General features: G+C 44.6%; 1 pseudogene; it reads right to left on the bottom strand.

Annotated features, from left to right (window-relative positions):
* Positions 1 to 1335: 1335 nt before the first annotated feature.
* On the bottom strand, positions 1336 to 25019 carry LOC124003123 (annotated as a pseudogene).
* Between the last annotated feature and the right edge of the window lie 1360 nt (positions 25020 to 26379).

The following is a 26379-nucleotide window of genomic DNA, read 5'->3' on the forward strand; positions in this document are numbered from 1 at the left end:
AGAGTTCAAAGTTATTTTTTTCACCTTTATTTAACCAGGTAGGCTAGTTGAGAACAAGTTCTCATTTGCAACTGCGACCTGGCCAAGATAAAGCATAGCAGTGTGAACAGACAACACAGAGTTACACATGGAGTAAACAATTAACAAGTCAATACCATTCGCAACCAAAGCTCACGCTGATGTTGGCTTCGTTCTGTGGCTTCATTCTGTGAACCATTCTGACATCGGACCGTCGTCCTCACATCCTCGGAACAGGAGGTTACATTTTGTCATCAAGGCTTTATATAGGAAGGGAGAGGAGGGCGTGTTTGAAGAGTTTTATAGCCATGTCCCTTCACAGGGGTGAGGCACTGATTGAGCAGAGCCCTCCCAATCTCTCATTTGGAAGCTAAAAGTACATGTAATCTCTTCACCAATCATTTTTATAGTCAAACATTTCAATTGAACAACAATTCCATGTGAATCCGATAACTACAATGTGTAGACTTTCCACTGTAGAGTTTATGTCATCTTATCATTGATGAGAATGTCTCAGATGAAACCGAACTGACATCATATTCATTAAGTACCACTGCATATGTTCAATTGGTCAGATTACCAGAATATAGTTAATTCCCCCCCACCTTCTGATGTTCCCAGAATCTCTATGTTAACCAATGGGTTTTCAAATTTCACATCAGTAGGGTAGAGAGAGGCAAAAGGGGGAAGAGGTATTTATGACTGTCATAAACCTACCCACAGGCCAACGTCATGACACCAGTAACTAATGGGAACTGTGTAATCCTGTTCTATACACCAGGTCATATTGTTTACCCAGACATACCCATTGGGTTACCTCATTGGGTTACCTCCCACCATTCTACCCAGACATACCCATACCGATTGGGTTACCTCCCACCATTCTACCCAGACATACCCATTGGTTACCTCTCACCATTCTACCCAGTTACCCCTCCCACCATTCACAGACATTCTACCCAGACATACCCATTGGGTTAACTCTCACCATTCTACCCAGACATACCCATTGGGTTAACTCTCACCATTCTACCCATTGGGTTACCTCTCACCATTCTACCCAGACATACCCACCATTCTACTCTCACCATTCTACCCAGACATCCCCAGACCATTCTACCCAGACATACCCATTGGGTTACCTCTCACCATTCTACCCAGACACACCCATTCTACCCAGACATACCCATTGGGTTACCATTCTACCCAGACATCCCCATTGGGTTACCTCTCACCATTCTACCCAGACACACCCATTGGGTTACCTCCCACCATTCAGACATACCCATTGGGTTACCTCTCACCATTCTACCCAGACATACCCATTGGGTTACCTCTCACCATTCTACCCAGACATACCCATTGGGTTACCATTCTACCCAGACATACCCATTGGGTTACCTTAATGTCTCAAGATGAAAAAAACTCAAATAGGCCTATTTTTTTAAGGAAGTTTTCATATAAACTATTTGGTTTCAGGCATAAACAAAAACCAAAATTCTCAGTCAAAAACAGAACACAGGCTCTATTCTCTCGTGTGGAGAGTGGTAGTGCTCCTCTTCTCTAACTGGTTAAAACATGTTCCACAGTGGGACCAGTGGTAGTGCTCCTCTTCTCTAACTGGTTAAAACATGTTCCACAGTGGGACCAGTGGTAGTGCTCCTCTTCTCTAACTGGTTAAAACATGTTCCACAGTGGGACCAGTGGTAGTGCTCCTCTTCTCTAACTGGTTAAAACATGTTCCACAGTGGGACCAGTGGTAGTGCTCCTCTTCTCTAACTGGTTAAAACATGTTCCACAGCAGGACCAGTGGTAGTGCTCCTCTTCTCTAACTGGTTAAAACATGTTCCACAGCAGGACCAGTGGTAGTGCTCCTCTTCTCTAACTGGTTAAAACATGTTCCACAGCAGGACCAGTGGTAGTGCTCCTCTTCTCTAACTGGTTAAAACATGTTCCACAGCTGGACCAGTGGTAGTGCTCCTCTTCTCTAACTGGTTGTAGTGCTCCTGTTATCTGTCAGTCCACTCATGTGACTCCAGACTCCCTAACCTGGCAAAAGTATATTCATATTAGGAGCAGTGGAAAGGCTTTTCTCCAGAGTGTATTATTACATGTATTTTCAGGTTAACTAACATGGTAACACACTCTCCACTGTAGGGACATAAAGGCTTTGTTCTCAACTATCTTCATACCATCTATTTGAGAGATCCCGTCACCACACTAAGAACATTGGGTAAGCTTTTCCCCTCTGTGTATTCTCTTATGGTTTTTTAGGTACCGTGACTTAACATAACTCTTTCCACGTTGGGAACAGTGGTAAGGTTTTTCTCCAGTGTGTATTCTCTCATGCTCTTTTAGTTATCGTGACTTAACATAACTCTTTCCACATTGGGAACAGTGGTAAGGTTTTTCTCCTATGTGTGTTGTCTCGTGAGTATTTAGGTCCCCTGATCGTGAAAATCTCTTTCCACAGTGGAAACAGTGATAAGGCGTTTCTTCTGTATGTGTCCACTCGTGCTTTTTAAATGCCCCAACTGAGTAAAACTCTTTCCACAATGGGAACATTGGTAAGGCTTTTCTCCAGTGTGTATTCTCTCATGCCTTTTCAGGTTAGCTACCACGGTAAAACTCTTTCCACACTGGGGACATTGGAAAGGCTTTTCTCCTGTGTGTGTTCTCTCATGAGCTTTTAGGTCCACTGACCGTGAAAATCTATTTTCACATTGGAAGCAGTGGTAAGGTTTTTTCCCTGTGTGTGTCCACTCATGCTGTTTTAGGTTCCCTAACTGAGTAAAACTCTTTCCACATTGGGAACAGTGATAAGGCTTTTCTCCAGTGTGTATTCTCTCATGTCTTTTCAGGTTAGCTACCACGGTAAAACTCTTTCCACAATGGGAACATTGGAAAGGCTTTTCTCCTGTGTGTGTCCTCTCATGCCGTTTTAGGTACCCTAACCAGGTAAAACTCTTTCCACAGTGGGAGCAGTGATGTTTTCTTGCTGGTTTGGGCGTCTCTGGGTCTGGTGCCACTGAAGGACTCTTCCCGCTGTCAGAGTGAGTGTCTGGTCTCTCTCCTGCCAAAAACAGACAGAGTATCTTGTTAAACAAAGAACTGAATGAAACCTTCACATGATAAAACTGTCTTCCTATGGAGGTTTAATCCAGACTAGATCCCTCAATAAAAGAGAGCGTGTAGTGACAAAGTGGTTGTAGGGTAAATCCAAATCATTGTTGAAAGCATCCCTTTCGATATATATATATATATATGTTATTGTTTTTTAAATTAAATTTCCATACATGTTTGCCAATGGAAGTAGTGCTCAGAAATATATATATATATATATATCTATAACTCAAACGGTAAGATGTGTTGGGATACATTTTGCCCTCACTATCCATTAGAAGCAGACTTAAACTGACCCTAAAATATGTACTCTTTTTATTCTGTTAATGACTTATGTATTTTTTAAAAAAAAATTTATTAAATTTCCATACATGTTTGCCAATGGAAGTAGTGCTCAGAAAGTGACTTGTTGGACTGTCATTACAACAGCGTTTTGCCTACAACAAAATCCCTCTTTTGCATACTAATAAGTCTTGTAAAAATGTGTTTTGTTTCGTTGCATTGAAAGTTGTTCATATCCACCCCCAGGAAGAATATGACACTTTTTGTTTTACAATTTCTGACAAGCGAACACTTAGATATGGTCATTTTCACATTTTTTATATAAATTCTTAGAATGTTTGGGAATTACCTAATTAACTAAGGCATGTGAACATTCCATAGCAAAACAGAGAGGGAAAGGGGCCGTGTGTTAATAGACTCTGCAGTAAATAAAAACCTAATAAAAACACCTGTCTCGTCCAGGACCCAGAGTCTACGCGGTGCGCTATAGCCAATCAGAGCTACAGTAGATCTTTATACAAACGAGTACTTTGCTACACGGGCCCTGACATCATTCACTTTGAACTGGACTGTGTGTTTACAGGTAGGACCCAGAGTCTACACGGTGCGCTATAGCCAATCAGAGCTACAGTAGATCTTTACACAGAGTCTACACGGTGCGCTATAGCCAATCAGAGCTACAGTCGATCTTTATACAAACGAGCCATTTGCTACACGGGCCCTGACATCATTCACTTTGAACTGGACTGTGTGTTTACAGGTAGGACCCAGAGTCTACACGGTGCGCTATAGCCAATCAGAGCTACAGTAGATCTTTACACAAATGAGCCATTTGCTACACGGGCCCTGACATCATTCACTTTGAACTGGACTGTGTGTTTACAGGTAGGACCCAGAGTCTACACGGTGCACTATAGCCAATCAGAGCTACAGTAGATCTTTACACAGAGTCTACACGGTGCGCTATAGCCAATCAGAGCTACAGTCGATCTTTATACAAACGAGCCATTTGCTACACGGGCCCTGACATCATTCACTTTGAACTGGACTGTGTGTTTCCAACTGTAGATCATTAGAACACATTAGGAAAAAAGCCACAAAATGCAACTGAATGGATTTCTGTAACTATGGAAACACCACGGGAGTCCTCTTTACATTTGGGAACTTTTACAGTCCTGTTGATCAAACAACCATGAAAATGTAGGCTTATATTTCCCCATATGCACAACAACAAGATCAACAACTAATTATAGCCAGACCAAGGATGAGCTAAAAATCTAACGAAGAAACATGAGATAAAACTGACTGATATTATGATTGACTGTTTGCTTCATATCTGCAAAATAGTTTTTTAAAACATAAACAGTTCCATTTCAAAGTGGCAGAAAAATGATATATAAGTATAACAAAATATAAGTGTTGATATCAGTTGGCCTTTACTTCAATATTGTGTTTTGATGTATTTCTGATACCTTCTATGGGGTCTCAGAGGTCCTTTAGGGTTCTCCAAGGTTCTCCATGGTTCTCTAAGGTTCCCCTTTTCATCTGTTTGACAATAAATCACTGCCTTTACTTAGTCCTAATTTATAGGGAGGGAAAATGGTTTAAATGTATATAGGCCGTAATAACAAAATACAATATTTTAGCTTTCATTTGATACCCAATTTCACATGAACTTCTCGTTGGTGCTCACAGGTCCTCTCACAGGTCCTCTCACAGGTCCTCTCACAGGTCCTCTCACAGGTCCTCTCACAGGTCCTCTCACAGGTCCTCTCACAGGTCCTCTCACAGGTCCTCTCACAGGTCCTCTCACAGGTCCTCTCACAGGTTCTCTCACAGGTCTCACAGGTCCTCTCACAGGTCCTCTCACAGGTCCTCTCACAGGTCCTCTCACAGGTCCTCTCACAGGTCCTCTCACAGGTCCTCTCACAGGTCCTCTCACAGGTCCTCTCACAGGTCCTCTCACAGGTCCTCTCACAGGTCCTCTCACAGGTCCTCTCACAGGTCTCTCACAGGTCCTCTCACAGGTCCTCTCACAGGTTCTCTCACAGGTCCTCTCACAGGTTCTCTCACAGGTCCTCTCACAGGTCCTCTCACAGATCCTCTCACAGGTCCTCTCACAGGTCCTCTCACAGGTCCTCTCACAGGTCCTCTCACAGGTCCTCTCACAGGTCCTCTCACAGGTCCTCTCACAGGTCCTCTCACAGGTTCTCTCACAGGTCCTCTCACATGGAAATGACCATATCGGTTTTACCATTTAGAAATTAAATCACGATGTGCATCTAGTCTCCGCCATTTAAAAGGTGTCATAAGTACTTGGACAAATTCACTTAGGCCTGTACGTGTATTAAAGTAGTCAAACGTGTAGTGTTTGGTCCCATATTCATACCACGCAAAAATCCTCGTCAAGTTTGTGACTCAACAAACTTGTCGGATGCAAATTTGTTTTGGTTGTGTTTTAGATGATGTTGTGCCTAATATAAATAAATGTTAAATAATGTATTGGGTCATTTTGGAGGGACTTTAATTGTAAACAAGAATAGTATATGTTTCTGAACACTTCTATATTCATGTGGATGCTACTATGGTTAAGGATCATCACGAATGAATCATGAATAATGATGAGTGAGAAAGTTAGAGGCATGAATATCATACCACACAAAAATACTAATTTCCCCTGTTATTGGTAAGGATGAGAGGTTAGCATGTCTTAGGGGTCTGAGGTTTATTCCTCTGTAATGGTGAGAAGTTAGCATGTCTTAGGGGGTCTGAGGTTTATTCCTCTGTAATGGTGAGAGGTTAGCATGTCTGAGGGAGTCTGAGGTTTATCCCTCTGTAATGGTGAGAGGTTAGCATGTCTTAGGGGGTCTGAGGTTTATTCCTCTGTAATGGTGAGAGGTTAGCATGTCTTAGGGGGTCTGAGGTTTATTCCTCTGTAATGGTGAGAGGTTAGTATGTCTTAGGGGTCTGAGGTTTCTTCCTCTGTAATGGTGAGAGGTTTATCCCTCTGTAATGGTGAGGTTAGCATGTCTTAGGGGGTCTGAGGTTTATTCCTCTGTAATGGTGATGAGGGGTTGAGGTATGTAATGGTGAGAGGTTAGCATGTCTTAGGGGTCTGAGGTTTATTCCTCTGTAATGGTGAGATGTTAGCATGTCTTAGGGGTCTGAGGTTTATTCCTCTGTAATGGTGTGAGGTTAGCATGTCTTAGGGGGTCTGAGGTTTATTCCTCTGTAATGGTGAGAGGTTAGCATGTCTTAGGGGGTCTGAGGTTTATTCTTCTGTAATGGTGAGAGGTTAGCATGTCTTCGGGGGTCTGAGGTTTATTCCTCTGTAATGGTGAGAGGTTAGCATGTCTTAGGGGTCTGAGGTTTATCCCTCTGTAATGGTGAGAGGTTAGCATGTCTTAGGGGTCTGAGGTTTATTCCTCTGTAATGGTGAGATGTTAGCATGTCTTAGGGGGTCTGAGGTTTATTCCTTTGTAATGGTGTGAGGTTAGCATGTCTTAGGGGGTCTGAGGTTTATTCCTCTGTAATGGTGAGAGGTTAGCATGTCTTAGGGGGTCTGAGGTTTATTCTTCTGTAATGGTGAGAGGTTAGCATGTCTTCGGGGGTCTGAGGTTTATTCCTCTGTAATGGTGAGAGGTTAGCATGTCTTAGGGGGTCTGAGGTTTATTCCTCTGTAATGGTGAGAGGTTTATTCCTCTGTAATGGTGAGAGGTTAGCATGTCTGAGGGAGTCTGAGGTTTATTCCTCTGTAATGGTGAGAGGTTAGCATGTCTGAGGTAGTCTGAGGTTTATTCCTCTGTAATGGTGAGAGGTTAGCATGTCTTAGGGGTCTGAGGTTTATTCCTCTGTAATGGTGAGAGGTTAGCATGTCTGAGGGGGTCTGAGGTTTATTCCTCTGTAGTGGTGAGAGGTTTATTCCTCTGTAATGGTAAGAGGTGTATTCCTCTGTAATGGTGAGAGGTTTATTCCTCTGTAATGGTGAGAGGTTAGCATGTCTGAGGGGGTCTGAGGTTTATTCCTCTGTAATGGTGAGAGGTTAGCATGTCTTAGGGGGTCTGAGGTTTATGCCTCTGTAATGGTGAGAGGTTAGCATGTCTTAGGGAGTCTGATGTTTATTCCTCTGTAATGGTGAGAGGTTAGCATGTCTTAGGGAGTTTGAGGTTTATTCCTCTGTAATGGTGAGAAGTTAGCATGTCTGAGGTTTATTCCTCTGTAATGGTGAGAGGTTAGCATGTCTGAGGTTTATTCCTCTGTAATGGTGAGAGGTTTATTCCTCTGTAATGGTGAGAGGTTTATTCCTCTGTAATGGTGAGAGGTTTATTCCTCTGTAATGGTGAGAGGTTAGCATGTCTTAGGGGGTCTGAGGTTTATTCCTCTGTAATGGTGAGAGGTTTATTCCTCTGTAATGGTGAGAGGTTAGCATGTCTTAGGGGGTCTGAGGTTTATTCCTCTGTAATGGTGAGAAGTTAGCATGTCTTAGGGGTCTGAGGTTTATCCCTCTGTAATGGTGAGAGGTTAGCATGTCTTAGGGGGTCTGAGGTTTATTCCTCTGTAATGGTGAGAGGTTTATTCCTCTGTAATGGTGAGAGGTTTATTCCTCTGTAATGGTGAGAGGTTAGCATGTCTTAGGGGGTCTGAGGTTTATTCCTCTGTAATGGTGAGAAGTTAGCATGTCTTAGGGGTCTGAGGTTTATTCCTCTGTAATGGTGAGAGGTTTATCCCTCTGAAATGGTGAGAGGTTAGCATGTCTGAGGGGGTCTGAGGTTTATCCCTCTGTAATGGTGAGAGGTTAGCATGTCTTAGGGGGTCTGAGGTTTATCCCTCTGTAATGGTGAGATGTTAGCATGTCTTAGGGGTCTGAGGTTTATGCCTCTGTAATGGTGAGAGGTTAGCATGTCTGAGGGAGTCTGAGGTTTATTCCTCTGTAATGGTGAGAGGTTTATTCCTATGTAATGGTGAGAGGTTAGCATGTCTTAGGGGTCTGAGGTTTATTCCTCTGTAATGGTGAGAGGTTTATTCCTCTGTAATGGTGAGAGGTTAGCATGTCTGAGGGGTCTGAGGTTTATTCCTCAGTAATGGTGAGGTTAGCATGTCTTAGGGGTCTGAGGTTTATTCCTCTGTAATGGTGAGAGGTTAGCATGTCTTAGGGGTCTGAGGTTTATCCTCTGTAATGGTGAGAGGTTATTCCTATGTCTGAGAGGGGTCTGAGGTTTATTCCTCTGTAATGGTGAGAGGTTTATTCCTCTGTAATGGTGAGAGGTTAGCATGTCTGAGGGGTCTGAGGTTTATTCCTCAGTAATGGTGAGAGGTTAGCATGTCTTAGGGGGTCTGAGGTTTATTCCTCTGTAATGGTGAGAGGTTAGCATGTCTTAGGGGGTCTGAGGTTTATTCCTCTGTAATGGTGAGAGGTTAGCATGTCTGAGGGGTCTGAGGTTTATTCCTCAGTAATGGTGAGAGGTTAGCATGTCTGAGGGGTCTGAGGTTTATTCCTCAGTAATGGTGAGAGGTTTATTCCTATGTAATGGTGAGAGGTTAGCATGTCTTAGGGGTCTGAGGTTTATTCCTCTGTAATGGTGAGAGGTTTATTCCTCTGTAATGGTGAGAGGTTAGCATGTCTGAGGGGTCTGAGGTTTATTCCTCAGTAATGGTGAGAGGTTAGCATGTCTTAGGGGGTCTGAGGTTTATCCCTCTGTACTGGTGAGAGGTTTATTCCTATGTAATGGTGAGAGGTTAGCATGTCTTAGGGGTCTGAGGTTTATTCCTCTGTAATGGTGAGAGGTTTATTCCTCTGTAATGGTGAGAGGTTAGCATGTCTGAGGGGTCTGAGGTTTATTCCTCAGTAATGGTGAGAGGTTAGCATGTCTTAGGGGGTCTGAGGTTTATTCCTCTGTAATGGTGAGAGGTTAGCATGTCTGAGGGGTCTGAGGTTTATTCCTCTGTAATGGTGAGAGGTTAGCATGTCTGAGGGGTCTGAGGTTTATTCCTCAGTAATGGTGAGAGGTTAGCATGTCTTAGGGGGTCTGAGGTTTATTCCTCTGTAATGGTGAGAGGTTAGCATGTCTGAGGGGTCTGAGGTTTATTCCTCAGTAATGGTGAGAGGTTAGCATGTCTGAGGGGTCTGAGGTTTATTCCTCAGTAATGGTGAGAGGTTAGCATGTCTGAGGGGTCTGAGGTTTATTCCTCAGTAATGGTGAGAGGTTAGCATGTCTGAGGGAGTCTGAGGTTTATGCCTCAGTAATGGTGAGAGGTTTATTCCTCAGTAATGGTGAGAGGTTAGCATGTCTGAGGGGTCTGAGGTTTATTCCTCAGTAATGGTGAGAGGTTAGCATGTCTGAGGGGTCTGAGGTTTATTCCTCAGTAATGGTGAGAGGTTAGCATGTCTGAGGGAGTCAGGTTTATTCCTCAGTAATGGTGAGAGGTTAGCATGTCTTAGGGGTCTGAGGTTTATCCCTCTGTAATGGTGAGAGGTTAGCATGTCTGAGGGGTCTGAGGTTTATTCCTCAGTAATGGTGAGAGGTTAGCATGTCTGAGGGGTCTGAGGTTTATTCCTCTGTAATGGTGAGAGGTTAGCATGTCTGAGGGAGTCTGAGGTTTATTCCTCTGTAATGGTGAGAGGTTAGCATGTCTTAGGGGTCTGAGGTTTATTCCTCAGTAATGGTGAGAGGTTAGCATGTCTTAGGGGTCTGAGGTTTATTCCTCAGTAATGGTGAGAGGTTAGCATGTCTGAGGGAGTCTGAGGTTTATTCCTCTGTAATGGTGAGAGGTTAGCATGTCTGAAGGAGTCTGAGGTTTATTCCTCTGTAATGGTGAGAGGTTAGCATGTCTTAGGGGTCTGAGGTTTATTCCTCAGTAATGGTGAGAGGTTAGCATGTCTGAGGGGTCTGAGGTTTATTCCTCAGTAATAGTGAGAGGTTAGCATGTCTGAGGGGTCTGAGGTTTATTCCTCAGTAATGGTGAGAGGTTAGCATGTCTTAGGGGTCTGAGGTTTATTCCTCAGTAATGGTGAGAGGTTAGCATGTCTGAGGGGTCTGAGGTTTATTCCTCTGTAATGGTGAGAGGTTTATTCCTCTGTAATGGTGAGAGGTTAGCATGTCTGAGGGGTCTGAGGTTTATTCCTCAGTAATGGTGAGAGGTTTATTCCTCAGTAATGGTGAGAGGTTAGCATGTCTGAGGGGTCTGAGGTTTATTCCTCAGTAATGGTGAGAGGTTAGCATGTCTGAGGGGTCTGAGGTTTATGCCTCTGTAATGGTGAGAGGTTAGCATGTCTGAGGGAGTCTGAGGTTTATGCCTCTGTAATGGTGAGAGGTTAGCATGTCTTAGGGAGTCTGATGTTTATTCCTCTGTAATGGTGAGAGGTTAGCATGTCTTAGGGGTCTGAGGTTTATTCCTCAGTAATGGTGAGAGGTTAGCATGTCTGAGGGGTCTGAGGTTTATTCCTCAGTAATGGTGAGAGGTTAGCATGTCTGAGGGGTCTGAGGTTTATTCCTCAGTAATGGTGAGAGGTTAGCATGTCTTAGGGGGTCTGAGGTTTATTCCTCAGTAATGGTGAGAGGTTAGCATGTCTTAGGGGTCTGAGGTTTATTCCTCTGTAATGGTGAGAGGTTAGCATGTCTGAGGGGTCTGAGGTTTATTCCTCAGTAATGGTGAGAGGTTAGCATGTCTTAGGGGTCTGAGGTTTATTCCTCAGTAATGGTGAGAGGTTTATTCCTCAGTAATGGTGAGAGGTTAGCATGTCTGAGGGGTCTGAGGTTTATTCCTCAGTAATGGTGAGAGGTTAGCATGTCTTAGGGGTCTGAGGTTTATTCCTCAGTAATGGTGAGAGGTTTATTCCTCAGTAATGGTGAGAGGTTAGCATGTCTGAGGGGTCTGAGGTTTATTCCTCAGTAATGGTGAGAGGTTAGCATGTCTGAGGGGTCTGAGGTTTATTCCTCAGTAATGGTGAGAGGTTAGCATGTCTTAGGGGGTCTGAGGTTTATTCCTCAGTAATGGTGAGAGGTTAGCATGTCTGAGGGGTCTGAGGTTTATTCCTCAGTAATGGTGAGAGGTTAGCATGTCTGAGGGGTCTGAGGTTTATCCCTCTGTAATGGAGAGAGGTTAGCATGTCTGAGGGGTCTGAGGTTTATTCATTTACATTACATTTAAGTCATTTAGCAGACGCTCTTATCCAGAGCGACTTACAAATTGGTGCATTCACCTTATGACATCCAGTGGAACAACCACTTTACAATAGTGCATCTAAATATTTTAAGGGGGGTGAGAAGGATTACTTTATCCTATCCTAGGTATTCCTTAAAGAGGTGGGGTTTCAGGTGTCTCCGGAAGGTGGTGATTGACTCCGCTGTCCTGGCGTCGTGAGGGAGTTTGTTCCACCATTGGGGAGCCAGAGCAGCGAACAGTTTTGACTGAGCTGAGCGGGAACTGTACTTCCTCAGTGGTAGGGAGGCGAGCAGGCCAGAGGTGGATGAAGCAGTGCCCTTATTTGGGTGTAGGGCCTGATCAGAGCCTGGAGGTACTGAGGTGGTTCCCTCACAGCTCCGTAGGCAAGCACCATGGTCTTGTAGCGGATATTCAACTGGAAGCCAGTGGAGAGAGCGGAGGAGCGGGGTGACGTGAGAACTTGGGAAGGTTGAACACTAGACGGGCTGCGTTCTGGATGAGTTGTAGGGGTTTAATGGCACAGGCAGGGAGCCCAGCCAACAGCGAGTTGCAGTAATCCAGACGGGAGATGACAAGTGCCTGGATTAGGACCTGCGCCGCTTCCTGTGTGAGGCAGGGGTACTCTGCGGATGTTGTAGAGCATGAACCTACAGGAACGGGCCACCGCCTTGATATTAGTTGAGAACGACAGTTTGTTGTCCAGGATCACGCCAAGGTTCTTAGCGCTCTGGGAGGAGGACACAATGGAGTTGTCAACCGTGATGGCGAGATCATGGAACGGGCAGTCCTTCCCGGGAGGAAGAGCAGCTCCGTCTTGCCTGAGTTCAGCTTGGGTGGTGATCCGTCATCCACACTGATATGTCTGCCAGACATGCAGAGATGCGATTCGCCACCTGGTCATCAGAAGGGGGAAAGGAGAAGATTAATTGTGTGTCGTCTGCATAGCAATGATAGGAGAGACCATGTGAGGTTATGACAGAGCCAAGTGACTTGGTGTATAGCGAGAATAGGAGAGGGCCTAGAACAGAGCCCTGGGGGACACCAGTGGTGAGAGCGCGTGGTGAGGAGACAGATTCTCGCCACGCCACCTGGTAGGAGCGACCTGTCAGGTAGGACGCAATCCAAGCGTGGGCCGCGCCGGAGATGCCCAACTCGGAGAGGGTGGAGAGGAGGATCTGATGGTTCACAGTATCGAAGGCAGCCGATAGGTCTAGAAGGATGAGAGCAGAGGAGAGAGAGTTAGCTTTAGCGGTGCGGAGCGCCTCCGTGATACAGAGAAGAGCAGTCTCAGTTGAATGACTAGTCTTGAAACCTGACTGATTTGGATCAAGAAGGTCATTCTGAGAGAGATAGCGGGAGAGCTGACCAAGGACGGCACGTTCAAGAGTTTTGGAGAGAAAAGAAAGAAGGGATACTGGTCTGTAGTTGTTGACATCGGAGGGATCGAGTGTGAGGTTTTTCAGAAGGGGTGCAACTCTCGCTCTCTTGAAGACGGAAGGGAGGTTTAGCCAGCGGTCAGGGATAAGTTGATGAGCGAGGTGAGGTAAGGGAGAAGGTCTCCGGAAATGGTCTGAGCGGGCAGGTTGTTGGGCGGCCGGCCGTCACAATGCGAGATTTCATCTGGAGAGAGAGGGTTTATTCCTCAGTAATGGTGAGAGGTTTATCCCTCAGTAATGGTGAGAGGTTAGCATGTCTGAGGTTTATTCCTCAGTAATGGTGAGAGGTTAGCATGTCTGAGGTTTATTCCTCAGTAATGGTGAGAGGTTAGCATGTCTTAGGGGTCTGAGGTTTATTCCTCTGTAATGGTGAGAGGTTAGCATGTCTGAGGGAGTCTGAGGTTTATTCCTCAGTAATGGTGAGAGGTTAGCATGTCTTAGGGGTCTGAGGTTTATTCCTCTGTAATGGTGAGAGGTTAGCATGTCTGAGGGGTCTGAGGTTTATTCCTCAGTAATGGTGAGAGGTTTATTCCTCAGTAATGGTGAGAGGTTTATTCCTCTGTAATGGTGAGAGGTTAGCATGTCTGAGGGAGTCTGAGGTTTATGCCTCTGTAATGGTGAGAGGTTAGCATGTCTGAGGGGTCTGAGGTTTATTCCTCTGTAATGGTGAGAGGTTAGCATGTCTGAGGGAGTCTGAGGTTTATTCCTCAGTAATGGTGAGAGGTTAGCATGTCTGAGGGAGTCTGAGGTTTATTCCTCTGTAATGGTGAGAGGTTAGCATGTCTTAGGGGGTCTGAAGTTTATGCCTCTGTAATGGTGAGAGGTTAGCATGTCTGAGGGAGTCTGAGGTTTATTCCTCGGTAATGGTGAGAGGTTAGCATGTCTGAGGGGTCTGAGGTTTATTCCTCAGTAATGGTGAGAGGTTAGCATGTCTGAGGGAGTCTGAGGTTTATTCCTCTGTAATGGTGAGAGGTTTATTCCTCAGTAATGGTGAGAGGTTTATTCCTCTGTAATGGTGAGAGGTTTATTCCTCAGTAATGGTGAGAGGTTAGCATGTCTGAGGGGTCTGAGGTTTATTCCTCAGTAATGGTGAGAGGTTAGCATGTCTTAGGGGGTCTGAGGTTTATTCCTCAGTAATGGTGAGAGGTTTATCCCTCAGTAATGGTGAGAGGTTAGCATGTCTGAGGTTTATTCCTCAGTAATGGTGAGAGGTTAGCATGTCTGAGGGGTCTGAGGTTTATTCCTCAGTAATGGTGAGAGGTTAGCATGTCTGAGGGGTCTGAGGTTTATTCCTCAGTAATGGTGAGAGGTTTATCCCTCTGTAATGGTGAGAGGTTAGCATGTCTGAGGGAGTCTGAGGTTTATTCCTCTGTAATGGTGAGAGGTTAGCATGTCTGAGGGGTCTGAGGTTTATTCCTCAGTAATGGTGAGAGGTTTATTCCTCTGTAATGGTGAGAGGTTAGCATGTCTGAGGGAGTCTGAGGTTTATTCCTCTGTAATGGTGAGAGGTTAGCATGTCTGAGGGGTCTGAGGTTTATTCCTCAGTAATGGTGAGAGGTTTATTCCTCAGTAATGGTGAGAGGTTTATTCCTCTGTAATGGTGAGAGGTTAGCATGTCTGAGGTTTATTCCTCAGTAATGGTGAGAGGTTAGCATGTCTGAGGGGTCTGAGGTTTATTCCTCTGTAATGGTGAGAGGTTAGCATGTCTTAGGGGTCTGAGGTTTATTCCTCAGTAATGGTGAGAGGTTTATTCCTCTGTAATGGTGAGAGGTTAGCATGTCTTAGGGGTCTGAGGTTTATTCCTCTGTAATGGTGAGAGGTTAGCATGTCTTAGGGGGTCTGAGGTTTATTCCTCTGTAATGGTGAGAGGTTAGCATGTCTGAGGGGTCTGAGGTTTATTCCTCTGTAATGGTGAGAGGTTAGCATGTCTGAGGGGTCTGAGGTTTATTCCTCTGTAATGGTGAGAGGTTAGCATGTCTGAGGTTTATTCCTCTGTAATGGTGAGAGGTTAGCATGTCTGAGGGGTCTGAGGTTTATTCCTCTGTAATGGTGAGAGGTTAGCATGTCTGAGGTTTATTCCTCTGTAATGGTGAGAGGTTAGCATGTCTGAGGTTTATTCCTCTGAAATGGTGAGAGGTTAGCATGTCTGAGGTTTATTCCTCTGTAATGGTGAGAGGTTTATTCCTCAGTAATGGTGAGAGGTTAGCATGTCTTAGGGGTCTGAGGTTTATTCCTCTGTAATGGTGAGAGGTTAGCATGTCTGAGGGGGTCTGAGGTTTATTCCTCTGTAATGGTGAGAGGTTAGCATGTCTGAGGGGTCTGAGGTTTATTCCTCTGTAATGGTGAGAGGTTAGCATGTCTGAGGGGGTCTGAGGTTTATTCCTCTGTAATGGTGAGAGGTTAGCATGTCTGAGGGGGTCTGAGGTTTATTCCTCTGTAATGGTGAGAGGTTAGCATGTCTGAGGGGTCTGAGGTTTATTCCTCAGTAATGGTGAGAGGTTAGCATGTCTGAGGGGTCTGAGGTTTATTCCTCTGTAATGGTGAGAGGTTTATTCCTCAGTAATGGTGAGAGGTTAGCATGTCTGAGGTTTATTCCTCTGTAATGGTGAGAGGTTAGCATGTCTGAGGGGGTCTGAGGTTTATTCCTCTGTAATGGTGAGAGGTTAGCATGTCTGAGGGGGTCTGAGGTGTATTCCTCTGTAATGGTGAGAGGTTAGCATGTCTTAGGGGTCTGAGGTTTATTCCTCAGTAATGGTGAGAGGTTAGCATGTCTGAGGGGGTCTGAGGTTTATTCCTCTGTAATGGTGAGAGGTTAGCATGTCTTAGGGGTCTGAGGTTTATTCCTCAGTAATGGTGAGAGGTTAGCATGTCTTAGGGGGTCTGAGGTTTATTCCTCTGTAATGGTGAGAGCTTTATTCCTATGTAATGGTGAGAGGTTAGCATGTCTGAGGGGTCTGAGGTTTATTCCTCAGTAATGGTGAGAGCTTTATTCCTATGTAATGGTGAGAGGTTAGCATGTCTGAGGGGTCTGAGGTTTATTCCTCTAACTTTCTTAGTCGTCAATATTCACAATTCAATCATGTAGAAACACATTGTATTCTTGTTTACAAGAATAAATACCCTGCAACAAAAGGTTGGAGGGTATTCTGTACTGTCGCCTCATGAAAAATTTCAGCTCAAATTCAAAATGGTGGAGTTTTAGCATCACTGAGCAGTAGTGAAATGTATGTAAGTAAAAAATACTTTAAAGTACTACTTAAGTAAAAAATATTTTAAAGTACTACTTAAGTAAAAATACTTTAAAGTACTACTTAAGTAAAAATACTTTAAAGTACTACTTAAGTAAAAATACTTTAAAGTACTACTTAAGTATTTTTGGGGCTATCTGTACTTTACTAATTTTACTCCACTACTCCTAAAGAAAATAATGTACTTTTTTTACTCCTGATGCTTAGTTTTAGTTTAGTTTATTTTATTTTTACAGGGACAGTGCACATTAATGAACGTTTCAGTAAAAGTGCCGGTTTTAGCCAGCCGGCTAATTTTCAACCGCAGTCCCTAGGCAGGTTATTAAAAACAATTACAATATAGACAATAGCACCATAGACATAGCAACATAGCAACATAGGACAAGCAAGACATAAATGAACATGTTACATTTTGAATGCTTAGCAGGACAGGAAACTGGTTCAATTCACGCACTTGTCATACTGCTTCTGATCTGGTGGACTCACTAAAACACAAATGCTTTGTTTGTTGGAGTGTGCCCCTGGTTATCAAAAAATGTATTAATTAAATTGACAATTGTGCCGTGGTGGTTTGCTTAATATTAGGAATGTGAAATGATTTCAATTTTTACTTTTTATACGTATATTTTATCAATGACATTTACTTTTGATACTTAAATTATTTGGTTTTTATATTTACTTAAGACTTTTATTCAAGTAGTAATTTACTGGGTTACTTTCACTTTTACTTGAGTAATTTTCTATTAAGGTATCTTTTCTTTTACTCAAGTATGACAGTAGTATGACAGTAGTGCGACAGTAGTACGACAGTAGTATGACAGTAGTATGACAGTAGTGCGACAGTAGTACGACAGTAGTACGACAGTAGTACGACAGTAGTGCGACAGTAGTACGACAGTAGTACGACAGTAGTACGACAGTAGTACGACAGTAGTATGACAGTAGTATGACAGTAGTATGACAGTAGTATTCTGTAGCTCAGTTGGTAGAGCATGGCGTAGTACGACAGGGTAGTGGGTTGATCCCAGGGACCACCCATATGTAGAATGTATGCACACATGACTGTAAGTCGCTTTGGATAAAAGCGTCTGCTAAATGGCATATATTATATATATATTATAGTAGTATGACAGTAGTATGACAGTAGGTACTTTTCCCCACCACTGTCACTGACAGATGAGTTTGCAGTAAGTGAAATTCATAGACAGAGCCATGGATGCAAGAACTGACCACGCCTGAGATCAAAATGACCATTTCAACCACGTTTTGAGGCTATACAGTGTTAGTTAACAACTACATTGTTTACACACAATGGAGTACACAGAGTTTGGGTTCTGGTGAGGTAGAACAGTTGAACTAAGCTCATTTGGGTATTTCTAAGTTATATTCTCTAAGAATCAATGGCTAGGCCTCTGTATGGGGCGGAAGGGTAGCCTAGTGGTTAGAGTGTTGGACTAGTAACCGGAAGGTTGCAAGTACCCTGAGCTGACAAGGTAAATCTGTCATTTTGCCCCTGAACAAGCAGTTAACCCACTGTTCCTAGGCCGTCATTGAAAATAAGAATTTGTTCTTAACTGACTTGCCTAGTTAAATAAAGGTCAAATAAATAAATAAATATATATCATTAATTAAAAGTCCAAACATGTAAGTACCAATCGCCGATTTCCCATTTAACACTTCCTACAGTACTGAACGACATATTTCATTGTGGTGGAAGGTCCCCCTGGCTTTAAAACCATACATTAATTCGACAACTGAGTTTTGTGTCCGTGTTTAAGACAATACTCACTAGTGTCAATCAGATCTCCAGTCTCCACTTCCTCTCTTTCCTCCTCATCCCTTTTCACTCCCAAAACATCTTCCTCCTCTTCTTTTATTGAGATAGCCTCATCTTCCTCTTTCACTCCAAAAGGTTCTTCCTCTTCTTTCAACGTGATAGCCTCCTCTTCCTCCTGTTTTATTCTGAAAGCTTCTTCCTCTCCTTTCACTGTAATATTCTCCTCTTCCTCTTCTTTCACTGTAATATTCTCCTCTTCCTCTTCTTTCACTGTAATATTCTCCTCTTCCTCATCTTTTACGACAATGTTCAGACCCAGAGCTTCTTTCTCCGTCCAGGAGACCCCCTCTTCTTTAGCAGGATTGGAGTATCTTTGTGAGTTCATGGTTGGGCTACCTAAAATTAGCATTAGCCTAGTGCTTAGGCTCAGTATAATCAACCTTAACAAATGTGTCAATTTTAACAAGCAAACGACAACGAGATAAATACACACAAAAATGGTCTAAAGAGCTTCAATGTTCCGATTTTACGTTGGCTAACTACGGAGTGGCGACTGAATGAATCAGTGGCCATGTTGTTGTTGAAGAAGCGTCCCGTGTCACGTGATCCACTAGATTCTTCTTCTTCTTCGATGTGGTTTAACGGCAGTTGGCATCCAATAAATGTTGCATTACCGCCACCTACTAGACGGGAGTATAACTCCCTTGTACTTTGCTTTATTCAATTTTTTTTAAATAAATAAATAAATCAAATACCCTACAATCACAAACAACCCACCACCCTACTCCACTATTTAAATCTATTTAGTCCTACCTCAGGCCAACAGCCTGAAAGGATGGGACATCACCACTTAACACACACTCTTCTGATGTCAAGTCTCGCACACACAAATACCTCTCTGCAGCTGCCACCACAACCTCAATGTTCTGTGTCTTACGTGTCCATCCCTGCAGTACAGTTTGATAACCATTGCTGTAAATTTGAGGATGGCGCCAGAGGAGATGGCTGCTGTTTTACTGTCTCTTAACCGACCGTTCTATTTTGTTTGTTTTATCGCGTTGTTCGTAATTTGTTCTGTACATAATGTTGCTGCTGCCGTCTCTTATGACCGAAAAGAGCTTCTGGACATCAGAACAGCGATTACTCACCTCAGATTGGACGAAGAGTTTTTCTTTAATGAGTCGGACTGGAAGGATATACTCCAAACACCCAAACAGGCCCTCGTCCTCATCATTCGCTTGAGAAGGAAACTGAGATTTTTCGGAAAGAGATCGGTGTGCCTTGTGGAGGATCAGGCAACGAGTGGCTAATCTGCCTTTGCCCTCCATACTGCTAGTTAACGTTCAATCGCTGGGGGGAAAAATGGGACAAACGGAAAGCACGTATATCTTTCCAACGGGACATTAAAACTGTAATATCCTATGTTTTACCGACTCGTGGCTGAACGACGACAAGAATAACATACAGCTGGCGGGTTATACACTCTATCGGCAGGATAGAACAGCAGCCTCTGGTAAGACAAGGGGTGGCGGTCTAAGTATATTTGTAAACAACAGTTGGTGCACGATATCTAAGGAAGTCTCAAGTTTTGGCTCGCCTGAGGTTGGCTGGATATCCATTGGTTGGTTCTTGACACACTCAAACCGGTGAGCGAGGCACTTACTACCATATCCCATTCAAAGGCACTTAAATCTTTTGTCTTGTCCATTCACCCTCTGAATGGCACACATATACAATGCCTCAATTGCCTCAAGACTTAAAAATGCTTCTTTAACCTGTCTCCCCCCTAACAAGTGACATCAATAGCTTTCAACTGGATTCACCAGTCGATGTCATGGAAAGAGCAGGTGTCCCTAATGTTTTGTACATGAGCATTATAACATGATTATAACCAGAAAATAAATGTGGAATAGCATGTACATTACCGTTCAAAAGTTTGGGGTCACTTAGAAATGTCCTTGTTTTCCATGAAAACATACATGAAATGAGTTGCAAAATGAACAGGAAATATAGTCAAGCCATGGACAAGTTTATAAATAAAGATGTTTAATTTAAATAATAATTGTGTCCTTCAAACTTAGCTTTTGTCCAAAAAAAATCCTCAATTTGCAGCAATTACAGTCTTACAGACCTTTGGCATTCTAGTTGTCAACTTGTTGAGGTAATCTGAAGAGTTTACACCCCATGCGTCATGACTTCGGCCGGAGTCGGTCCCTCTCCTTGTTCGGGCAGTGTTTGGCGGTGGACGTAGCCGATCCACTTTTCATTTTCCATTTGTTTTGTCTTTGTCTTACAGACCTGGTGTCACTCACCCAATTACCTGTTTATTATTTAACCCTCTGTTCTCCATGTTTGGTTGTGAGTGAATGTTTGTTGTATTGTGGTCCGTATTGTGGGCTTGGATTTATCTTGTATATTGATGATTTTCAGTAAAGTTACTTTTATTCACTCATCTCTGCTGTCCTGCGCCTGACTCCTCTGCACCAGCTACACACAGACCCGTACACCATGCTTCCTGAAGCACCTCCCAGAAGTTGGATTGGCTTGATGGGTACTTCTTACGCACCATACAATCAAGCTGCTCCCACAACAGCTCAATAGAGTTGAGATCTGGTGACTGTGCTGGACACTCCATTATAGACAGAAAACCAGCTGAATGCTTCTTCCCTAAAAAGTTATTTCATAGTTTGGAGCTGTGCTTTGGGTCATTGTCCTGCAGTGGGAGGAAATTGGCTCAAATTAAGTGTTACAAACTGGAGTGAAAAGCCTTCCTTCTTCAAGATCCTTTTTACCCTGTACAAATCTCCCACTTTACCACCAGCAAAGCACCCCCAGACCATCACATTGCCTCCACCAGGCTTCACTCCTCCAGCATCTTTTCATTTTCTCTGCATCTCGCGAATGTTGTTCTTTGTGATCCGAACACCTCAAACTTAGATTTGTCTGTCCATAAAACCTTTTTCCAATCTTCCTCTGTCCAGTGTCTGTGTTCTTTTGCCCATCTTAATCTTTTCTTTTATTGGCCAGTCTGAGATATGTCTTTTTCTTTGTAACTCTGCGTAGAAGGCCAGCATCCCGGAGTCGCCTCTTCACTGTTGACGTTGAGACTGGTGTTTTGCGGGTGCTATTTAATGAAGCTGCCAGTTGAGGACTTTTGAGGCGTATGTTTCTCAAACTAGACACTCTAATGTACTTGTCCTCGTACTCAGTTGTGCACCGGGGCCTCCCACTCCTCTTTCTATTCTGGTTAGAGACAGTTTCCACTGCTCTTTGAAGGGAGTAGTACACAACGTTGTATGAGATCTTCAGTTTCTTGGCAATTTCTTGCATGGAATAGCCTTAATTTCTCAGAACAAGAATAGACTGATGAGTTTCAGAAGAAAGTTATTTGTTTCTGGCCATTTTGAGCCTGTAATCGAACCCACAAATGCTGATGCTCCAGATACTGGTCTAAAGAAGGCCAGTTTTATGGCTTCTTTAATCAGAACAACAGTTTTCAGCTGTGCTAACATAAATGCAAAAGGGTTTTCTAATTATCAATTAGCATTTTAAAATGATTAATTTGGATTAGCTGATACAACGTGCCATTGGAACACAGGAGTGATGGTTGCTGATAATGGGCCTCTGTACACCTATGTAGATATTCCATTCAAAAAAAAGCAGTCGTTTCCAGCTACAATAGGTATTTACAACGTTAACAATGTCTAAACTGGATTTCTATCTGATGATATTCTAATGGACATATAGCATAGCCTACAAATATAGCATAGCCTACACATATAGCATAGCCTACAAATATAGCATAGCTTAAACATATAGCATAGCCTACACATACAGCATAGCCTACACATATAGCATAGCCTACACATATAGGATAGCCTACACATATAGGATAGCCTACACATATAGCATATCCTACACATATAGCATAGCCTACACATATAGCATATCCTACACATATAGCATATCCTACACATATAGCATAGCCTACACATATAGCATAGCCTACACATATAGCATAGCCTACACATATAGGATAGCCTACACATATAGGATAGCCTACACATATAGCATAGCCTACACATATAGGATAGCCTACACATATAGCATAGCCTACACATATAGCATAGCCTACACATATAGCGTAGCCTACACATATAGCATAGCCAATACATATAGCATAGCCTACACATATAGCATAGCCTACACATATAGCATAGCCAATACATTTACATTACATTTACATTTAAGTCATTTAGCAGACGCTCTTATCCAGAGCGACTTACAAATTGGTGCATTCACCTTATGACATCCAGTGGAACAGTCACTTTACAATAGTGCATCTAAATCTTAAAGGGGGGGTGAGAGGGATTACTTATCCTATCCTAGGTATTCCTTAAAGAGGTGGGGTTTCAGGTGTCTCCGGAAGGTGGTGATTGACTCCGCTGTCCTGGCGTCGTGAGGGAGTTTGTTCCACCATTGGGGGCCAGAGCAGCGAACAGTTTTGACTGGGCTGAGCGGGAGCTGTACTTCCTCAGTGGTAGGGAGGCGAGCAGGCCAGAGGTGGATGAACGCAGTGCCCTTGTTTGGGTGTAGGGCCTGATCAGAGCCTGGAGGTACTGAGGTGCCATTCCCCTCACAGCTCCGTAGGCAAGCACCATGGTCTTGTAGCGGATGCGAGCTTCAACTGGAAGCCAGTGGAGAGAACGGAGGAGCGAGGTGACGTGAGAGAACTTGGGAAGGTTGAACACCAGACGGGCTGCGGCGTTCTGGATGAGTTGAAGGGTTTAATGGCACAGGCAGGGAGCCCAGCCAACAGCGAGTTGCAGTAATCCAGACGGGAGATGACAAGTGCCTGGATTAGGACCTGCGCCGCTTCCTGTGTGAGGCAGGGTCGTACTCTGCGGATGTTGTAGAGCATGAACCTACAGGAACGGGCCACCGCCTTGATGTTGGTTGAGAACGACAGGGTGTTGTCCAGGATCACGCCAAGGTTCTTAGCGCTCTGGGAGGAGGACACAATGGAGTTGTCAACCGTGATGGCGAGATCATGGAACGGGCAGTCCTTCCCCGGGAGGAAGAGCAGCTCCGTCTTGCCGAGGTTCAGCTTGAGGTGGTGATCCGTCATCCACACTGATATGTCTGCCAGACATGAAGAGATGCGATCCGCCACCTGGTCATCAGAAGGGGGAAAGGAGAAGATTAATTGTGTGTCGTCTGCATAGCAATGATAGGAGAGACCATGTGAGGTTATAACAGAGCCAAGTGACTTGGTGTATAGCGAGAATAGGAGAGGGCCTAGAACAGAGCCCTGGGGACACCAGTGGTGAGAGCGCGTGGTGAGCAGACAGATTCTCGCCACGCCACCTGGTAGGAGCGACCTGTCAGGTAGGACGCAATCCAAGCGTGGGCCGCGCCGGAGATGCCCAACTCGGAGAGGGTGGAGAGGGAGGATCTGATGGTTCACAGTATCGAAGGCAGCCGATAGATCTAGAAGGATGAGAGCAGAGGAGAGAGAGTCAGCTTTAGCAGTGCGGAGCGCCTCCGTGATACAGAGGAGAGCAGTCTCAGTTGAATGACTAGTCTTGAAACCTGACAGATTTGGATCAAGAAGGTCATTCAGAGAGAGATAGCGGGAGAGCTGGCCAAGGACGGCACGTTCAAGAGTTTTGGAGAGAAAAGAAAGAAGGGATACTGGTCTGTAATTGTTGACATCGGAGGGATCGAGTGTAGGTTTTTTCAGAAGGGGTGCAACTCTCGCTCTCTTGAAGACGGAAGGGACGTAGCCAGCGGTCAGGGATGAGTTGATGAGCGAGGTGAGGTAAGGGAGAAGGTCTCCGGAAATGGTCTGGAGAAGAGAGGAGGGATAGGGTCAAGCGGGCAGGTTGTTGGGCGGCCGGCCGTCACAACAAGACGCGAGATTTCATCTGGAGAGAGAGGGGAGAAAGAGGTCAGAGCACAGGGTAGGGCAGTGTGAGCAGAACCAGTGGTGTCGTTTGACTTAGCAAACGAGGATCGGATGTCGTCGACCTTCTTTTCAAAATGGTTGACGAAGTCATCTGCAGAGGGAGGGGGGAGGAGGATTCAGGAGGGAGGAGAAGGTGGCAAAGAGCTTCCTAGGGTTAGAGGCAGATGCTTGGAATTTAGCGTGGTAGAAAGTGGCTTTAGCAGCAGAGACAGAGGAGGAAAATGTAGAGAGGAGGGAGTGAAAGGATGCCAGGTCCGCAGGGAGGCGAGTTTTCCTCCATTTCCGCTCGGCTGCCCGGAGCCCTGTTCTGTGAGCTCGCAATGAGTCATCGAGCCACGGAGCGGGAGGGGAGGACCGAGCCGGCCTGGAGGATAGGGGACAATACATATAGCATAGCCTACACATATAGCACAGCCTACACATATAGGATAGCCTACACATATAGCACAGCCTACACATATAGCACAGCCTACACATATAGCATATCCTACACATATAGCATAGCCTACACATATAGCATAGCCTACACATATAGCATAGCCTACACATATAGCATAGCCTACACATATAGCATAGCCTACACATATAGCATAGCCTACACATATAGCATTGCCTACACATACAGCACAGCCTACACATATAGCATAGCCTACACATATAGCATAGCCTACACATATAGCATAGCCTACACATATAGCATAGCCTACACATATACATATCCTACACATATAGCATAGCCTACACATATACATATCCTACACATATAGCATAGCCTACACATATAGCATAGCCTACTACACATATACATATCCTACACATATAGCATAGCCTACACAGGTCTTCTACCTTGATGTTGCAGCAGATGACACAGTGTCCCCCCGCGAGTTCTGCTACCTTGATGTTGCGGCAGATGGCACAGTGCCCCCGGCGAGGTCTGCTACCTTGATGTTGCGGTAGATCTCCTTGTCCTTCTTCTCCTGGTCCTGCTGGATGAGCATTTTCATTGCAGCCGTCAGCGGTGACGAACCGAGCTGAGAGACTTCTTCAAATTAAATCAAATCAAATGTTATTTGTCAGATACACACGGTTAGCAGATGTTAATGCGAGTGTAGCGAAATGCTTGTGCTTGTAGTTCCGACAATGCAGTAATAACCTGCGCCTCACGGTCGGCTGCTGCTGCTGAACCTGTTTGCCAAGATGGGAGGCATCAGGACGTTTGCCAGCATCGCTGAGACAATGGCTGCAGTCAACGGGGTTGGGACAGCTTTACAGGGATGGGGTTGGGACAGCACACAGGGGATGGGGTTGGGACAGCACACAGGGGACGGGGTTGGGACAGCACACAGGGGACAGGGTTGGGACAGCACTTAGGACGGGGTTGGGGAGACCGGCTAGCAGGTGGGACAGCACACACTGGGGACGGGGTTGTGACAACACACTGGGGCACACGGGGTTGGGGAGACCTGCTAGCAGGTGGGATGCAGCACACTGGGGACGGGGTTGTGACAGCACACAGGGGACGGGGTTGGGGACAGCACACAGTTGGGACAGGGACGGGGTCGATGCTGCTGAATAGCGGTGTTCACTGCTGTTGGAGCCGCCTGGAGTCGCTTGTGGTTCCCCCTTTCACGATCACTTAGGCAGCCTTCACTCCCCACCTGCCATTTTTTTTTTAAAGGCTCCGGCGAAGCTCCGTCCACGTAAATCATGCAAAAACAGGTGGCGTTGAGGTCTCTCTTTTGATTTGGTTTTGAAAGGGGAAGAAATTGTGCTTTTACAGTGGTATTCATATTACATTCTTCTACAGATGCACAATCGAGAGCATCCTGTCGGGCTGTATCACCGCCTGGTACGGCAACTGCTCCGCCCACAACCGTAAGGCTCTCCAGAGGGTAGTGGAGGTCTGCACAACGATCACCGGGGGCAAACTACCTGCTCTCCAGGACACCTACCCCACACCACCCGATGTCACAGGAAGGTCATAAAGATCATCAAGGACAACAACCACCGAGCCACTGCCTGTTCACCCCGCTATCATCCAGAGGCGAGGTCAGTACAGGTGCATCAAGCTGGGACCGAGAGACTGAAAACAGCTTCTATCTCAAGGCCATCAGACTGTTAAACAGCCACCACTAACATTGAGTGGCTGCTGCCAACTTTACTGACTCAATTCCAGCCACTTTAATAATGGGAATTGATGGGAAATGATGTAAAATATATCACTAGCCACTTTAAACAATACTACCTAATATAATATTTACATACTACATTATTCATCTCATATGCCCAATTTTTCAGTTTTTGATTTGTTAAAAAAGTTTGAAATATCCAATAAATGTCGTTCCACTTCATGATTGTGTCCCA

The sequence above is a fragment of the Oncorhynchus gorbuscha genome, linkage group LG18 (genome assembly GCF_021184085.1).
Source record: "Oncorhynchus gorbuscha isolate QuinsamMale2020 ecotype Even-year linkage group LG18, OgorEven_v1.0, whole genome shotgun sequence".
Taxonomy (NCBI): Eukaryota; Metazoa; Chordata; class Actinopteri; order Salmoniformes; family Salmonidae; genus Oncorhynchus; species Oncorhynchus gorbuscha.